Consider the following 6000-nt stretch of genomic DNA (forward strand, 5'->3'; position numbering starts at 1 on the left):
ACAGGAGTACATGGTACAGAAACAGCAAGGTTCTCAAAAGTGGTAAGAGGAACACTAAAGGAGGTAGGAGAAGAAGAAACAGAAGAAGCAACTGTATTTGTTAAATCAAGATAAGGAAATTCAGTTTCAACAAACTTAACATGTCTAGAGACATAAACTCTTTTTGTTAAGGGATCATAACACTTGTATCCCTTGGTATGAGCACAATATCCTAGAAAGATACAAGGAGAAGACTTAGGTATTAGTTTATGTGCTGTATAGGGTTTTAACCAAGGATAGCAACAACATCCAAAAGGTTTGAGACTCATATAGTCAGGAGAAGCTTTGAACAACACAGAATAAGGGACCTGAAAATTAAGACTAGTATGAGGTAGTCGATTGGCAAGAAAGACAGCTGTGGTAAGAGCTTCAAGCCAGAAACTCATTGGTAACTGAGATTGTAAAAGAAGTGTAATTGTGGTTTCAATGAGATGTTTATGTTTTCTCTCAGCTAGACCATTTTGTTCTGGTGTGTGAGGACATGAAGTTTGATGTATCATGCCATTAGTGAGAAAAAGACTAAGAAGGAAGTGATTAATGAATTCACCCCCATTGTCACTCCTTATGGTCTGAATGGTGGTATGAAATTGAGTAGAAACATAGGCTTTAAATTGAGCAATCACATGTTTTACTTCAGACTTGTAATGAACAGGAAATAACCAAGTAAATCTGGAAAAATCATCCACAACTAATAAGTAGTATTTAAAACCTTTATGAGAAGGGACAGGAGAAGGCCCCCACACATCCATGTGAATAAGCTGAAAAGGAGCAGTAGTACTTGTTTCAGAGATAGGAAACTGAAGTTTATGACTTTTAGCCATATTGCAACATTTACATTGAACCAAATGAGGCTTTGTTACAGGCAAGTCAAACTGTTTTATTAAAGCTTGAAATAAAGGAAAACTAGGATGACCAAGTTTCTGATGCCACAACATAGCAGAAGTAGAATATGAGCTTATAAAGGCAGTGGATGAAGGAATACCAGGAGAAGACTCAGAGTAGGTCAGAATTGGGTACAGACCCTTGTGACAGGGGCCCTTGTACAAGACTCTGTGAGTATTCTTGTCCTGGATTTCAAGTCCAGAAGAGTCAAAGATTAGACAACAATGATTATCTTTAGCAAATTGATGGACAGAAATTAAGTTGTGAGTAATCTGAGGTGTATGTAGAACATGAGACAACTGGAAATGGACTGAAGGTGTTTGTAACAAACCTTTCCCAGTATGAGAGATCTGAAGATGAGAACCATTTCCCACCATTATGCCATCATTCACAGTAGCAGGCTGAAGGCTAGTCAGATTCTGCAAGTTATTGGTGATATGGTTTGTTGCTCCACTGTCAAAATACCAGGGCTGAGAGGTACTTGCGGAAGCACTGTTGACAGAGGCATATGCTGGTGAAAGAACAGAAGTCTGAGGTCCATATGCTGATGTAGGAGCAGAAAACTGAGGTCCATATGCTGTTGTAGGAACAGGACACTGAGGATATGCTGGTCCTCTAATGTTTGGTGTAACAGAATTCAATATTGGACTTGAGCCTCGATAAAACCCTGAGAACTGATCCATATATGGAACTGCACACGTCTCAGTGAAACCAGCAAAACCTGGTTGTTGGGATGGCATAGTGGTAGTGGAAGACTGAGTAGAAACCACAGAAGCTGGAGTTTGTTGCACTGGTGGTTGATACATGGGTAAACCAGGTGAATATGGGTAGTGAGGCATTGAAGGTGCATTAAATGACATCCAAGATGAATGCTGAGCAGGCATTTGTGGCTTCCATGGTACATTAGGATAGAATGAGAAAGGAGATTGTGGTCTGTAGTAGCAATAGTTGGTGGAATGATTACTCTTACCACAGATATCACATGGATACGTGGACCTCGTCCTCTGCCTCTATAATAACCTCTGGAAGACTGATGAAAGAACTGTTGTGGCATAAGCTGTTGAGACACGGATTGCTGAGGCATTGACTGTTGAACCATAGTTGGTGGCCCAGAAAACTGAGAATATGAAGTCTGTGGACAAGAAGCAAGCTGCTGAGGCAAACCACACTGCTGAGTAGGTCCATACTGAGAAGAAATCCCAAGTTGCCCAAAGCTTTGACTCAGATCATTATAAGAGGTAGAAGCTGTAGACAAAGGATGAGCTGATAGAGTAGAAGAAGTAGAACCAACTGACAGTTTGCCTTGACCATGTGTAGCAACCAAAACTGAACCAGAATCCATAGGTGTGGTGGATTCTTGAAGAAGTTGAATATCCTCTCCATGGAGCATAGTAACCACCTCAGTAAATTTAATACCATGTCCTTGTTGTTGTAAAGCTCTAATCATTGTCTTAAAACTATTGAACACAGAAGGCAAACCTCTCAAAGTATGAAAAATTAGATCATCATTCTCAACTGGACTCCCTGCAGCAGCAAGCTTTTGAGCATATTCTTTGATTGTATCCACATAAGTCTCCATAGTAGAAGTTTTAGTAATTGTATACAGTTTGCTCTTAAACTCTTGGACATTACTTTTGGACAGAGAATTATATCTGTTAGACAATGACTCCCAAACTTCATGAGAATGATGTAACCCTAAAATGTAGGGTAAGGTAGTTGGGGAAAGAGATGCTGTTAGGCATGCAAGCAGTTGAGTATCTATGAGTCTCCACAGAGCAAACGCTGGATTAGGCGATAGTTCTCCTTCAGTAGACCTAATTTGTGGAGCAGGACAAGCAGCAGTACCATCTAGATACTCATAAAATCCATTTGCTTGCATAACATTTTCGACTTGGATGCGCCACAACAAGTAATTTGTACTATCCAACTTTATGTTGACAAACGAGTGAAAATTAGAGACAAGAAACAGAAGAGAAGAAGGTAGGGTTACCGCTGTTGAAGACATTATGCAGAAATCAAAGAAAATGCTGAAGAAGATAGAAATTGGTGAGCACAATCGATCTGTAACCTCAGGATCGTGAGACTTGCGTCTAGGGCTTTGATACCATGACGAAAATTGAAATCCAAACCAGAGAAGATAGAGAGAGAGAAAACACAATTCGTAACTTCTTGAATCTTGAATATATCTGTCGTACTTGATTACAAATGAGGAGCCAAAACCCCTTTTATACTCCACTCTGATCTCAACAGAATGCTAGCACATGCCAGCTCAACTGACTAACCACTAATCTCACTTTAAACGTAAAGGTTAAAGATATTCAGTAAAAGACTTATACATCCTTCTAATGGCTTTGCTGTACACACCCCCGCAAACTCATGGTATCAGAGAGGGGCCCGTTCCCCCCCCCCCCCCCCCCCATTTTAAAAATTAACAGTCCACACCCCACGATGACAGACCAGCAGAAAGGCTGCACGATGATAGGACCCAAAATGGCCACACGTGACAGACCTCAAATGCGGTTGCACGTGATGGGGGAATGTTAAGGAAATGAATCCCACATTGCTTGGGGGTGGAATGGGTGATCACTTAATAACATCTGGGACCTCTCCACTCATTGCCAATTGGTTTTGAGATGGATATAAAGTTTCCACAAGATTAGCTGCAGCTGCTGTTGCAGTGTCTGTCTCTATATCATCAGGGGGAATTGAAAATCATGATAGATTTCTATTCTCAACGAAGCCCAAAACCGTCTGGACTGTAAACAAGCTAATGGGTCCTGGCTGTGATGGAAATGAAGATGAGGTAATAAGCAATTAAATTCTATGAGATGGAAGTTCAAGATGCAGATCGAGAAGGCTGAATGCCTTCCCTAATCAACTCAAACTGTAAATGGTGTCCGCCTCTCAAGCCAATATGAAACTCACGTCATGGAATGTTAGAGGCTTGGGGAAAAAGGAGAAACGGGAAAACTTGAAGAAAACACTAAGAGAAAGCAATCTAGATATTTTACTTTTACTAGAGAGTAAGCAAAAAAAGCATCACCAAAGAATTTGTCAGCTCCCTTTGGTGGGATGATGATTTTGAATAGGGAAATTTATATAAATGGTCCTCCTAATTTCATTCGAGTCTCATTTTTGTCCTCAAAGTATTAATTACAACTCTTTTGACCTTCAAGTTTGGTTTTCATACCAAATTGATTTAATTGATAACTTTAGTCAGCCATAATGGACGAAAAAAATCAAATTGAGGGCAAACGTTATCAATTGAACCAACTTGGTACAAACTGCAACGTCCAAACTGCCATTAATATTATTTTTTCGGTCCAATTTGGCTGATAGATTTTATCAATTGGACCAACTTGGTAAGAAAACCAAACTTGAAGGTTAATAGAGTTGTTATTAATACTTGGAGGACGAAAATGAGACTCGGGTGAAACTAGGAGGACCATTTCTATAAATTTCTCTTTTGAATATGCTGAAATGGATGCTGAAGGCTCTGCTGGTGGACTTCTATGCATTTGGAAGGCCAATTTCTTCGAGCCGGATTCTTCATGTTGCAACAGGAACTTCATCTCACTGAAAGGTACCAGAAATTCCAACTTTCCTTGCGTCTTTGTAATCATTTATGGATCTTGTGATACTGGGGAAAGGAGAAAATTTTGGGAAATCATAAGAAATCTGAAAAAAGAATTCAATGATCCATAGTGCATTGGTGGTGAAAGGTAAAGTTACTCTAGGAGGGAAGTAGCTAGTCATGGGTGACTTAAACAAGTTCATTCAAGACATGGAACTGGTTGATTTTCAAATGATGGGCAGGAAATTCATATGGTCAAATGAGGGTGAGAAATGGAGCAGGATTGATAGGTTCTTGGTTCATCCTGAATGGCTGAATAAAGTATGGACCCTATGGACTGAAGATTCTTAATTGGTGGGGTATGCAATGGAAAAATCTAACATCAGTTCAATCTCTTATGCAGTGGTGGATTGGTGAAAACCGAAAAAACAGGAAAAAAATTGAACTCGGTTACCATTTCTATCGCAGTCATGCGGCCCATTTGGAAGATGAGAAATGAATCCATTTTTCAGCAAAAGGAAATCAGTTGGGTGGAATTAACAGAACTGATAAAATCCAGAATTGCATCGTGGGTGATAACGAAATGGGCAACTGGACAATGTCACTGCCTACTATGAACTTGGCTTCGAAGTGATCTCCCAAGATTGAAAATAATGCTACCACCTAAACTGGGCGACAAAGAACCCAATGTAGATTGCCCATTCCCAACTTAAGGTATTGAACGAGAGGTTGGCCGAAAGTTCTGACACTAAGAATTAACCATCCTAAGAGAACAAGAGGCAAGGGCGGAAGTACATACAGTTATAGTTGGGCCATAGCTCAGGTGGAGTTAAAAAGATAAATAATTTATATGTAAGCCCACCTGATCATTTTCTTTTGAGCGCCGCTATTCGCAGCCCTTTATTTTCTCCCATAGCCCACTACATTTCGGTAAATGGTTGTTGAAAAGTATAAATAACATTTCGGTAAATTGCTGTTGAAAACAAGATTATATTTCGGTAACTACGTGTCGAAAATATGTTCAACTTTCGGTAAATAACTGCCAAACATACATTTTCGGTAAATAGTTGTTGAAAAAAATATTATATTTCGGTAATTGGATGTTGAAATATATCTTAATTTTGGTAACTAACTGTCGAATATAATTAAAAAATTTTAATGGGTTATGGGAGAAAATAGAGGGCTGCGAATAGCAGCGCCTTTTCTTTTTGTAGCCTAACCCGTCCTGTATGATTATCTTTATTAAAAGAGAACTAATCGACTCAAATTCGATAATAAATTGTTTCTACTGTCTAAAACAACGTGGGGCTCAACTTCAGTACGATACAACTTCAATAGTATACATTTTTTTTTTTACTTTTTTTTTTGTTTATTTTTGAACATTTACATAGTTTTGTTAAAATTTGTTGAAAATTTATTATAAAACTATTTTTGGTTCATAACACCAGCCCAACAAAAGCGGAAAATTCTATTTGCATTGCAGTCCGGAATAAAATCCCCACTAA

The sequence above is a fragment of the Rhododendron vialii genome, chromosome 4a (genome assembly GCF_030253575.1).
Source record: "Rhododendron vialii isolate Sample 1 chromosome 4a, ASM3025357v1".
NCBI lineage: Eukaryota > Viridiplantae > Streptophyta > Magnoliopsida > Ericales > Ericaceae > Rhododendron > Rhododendron vialii.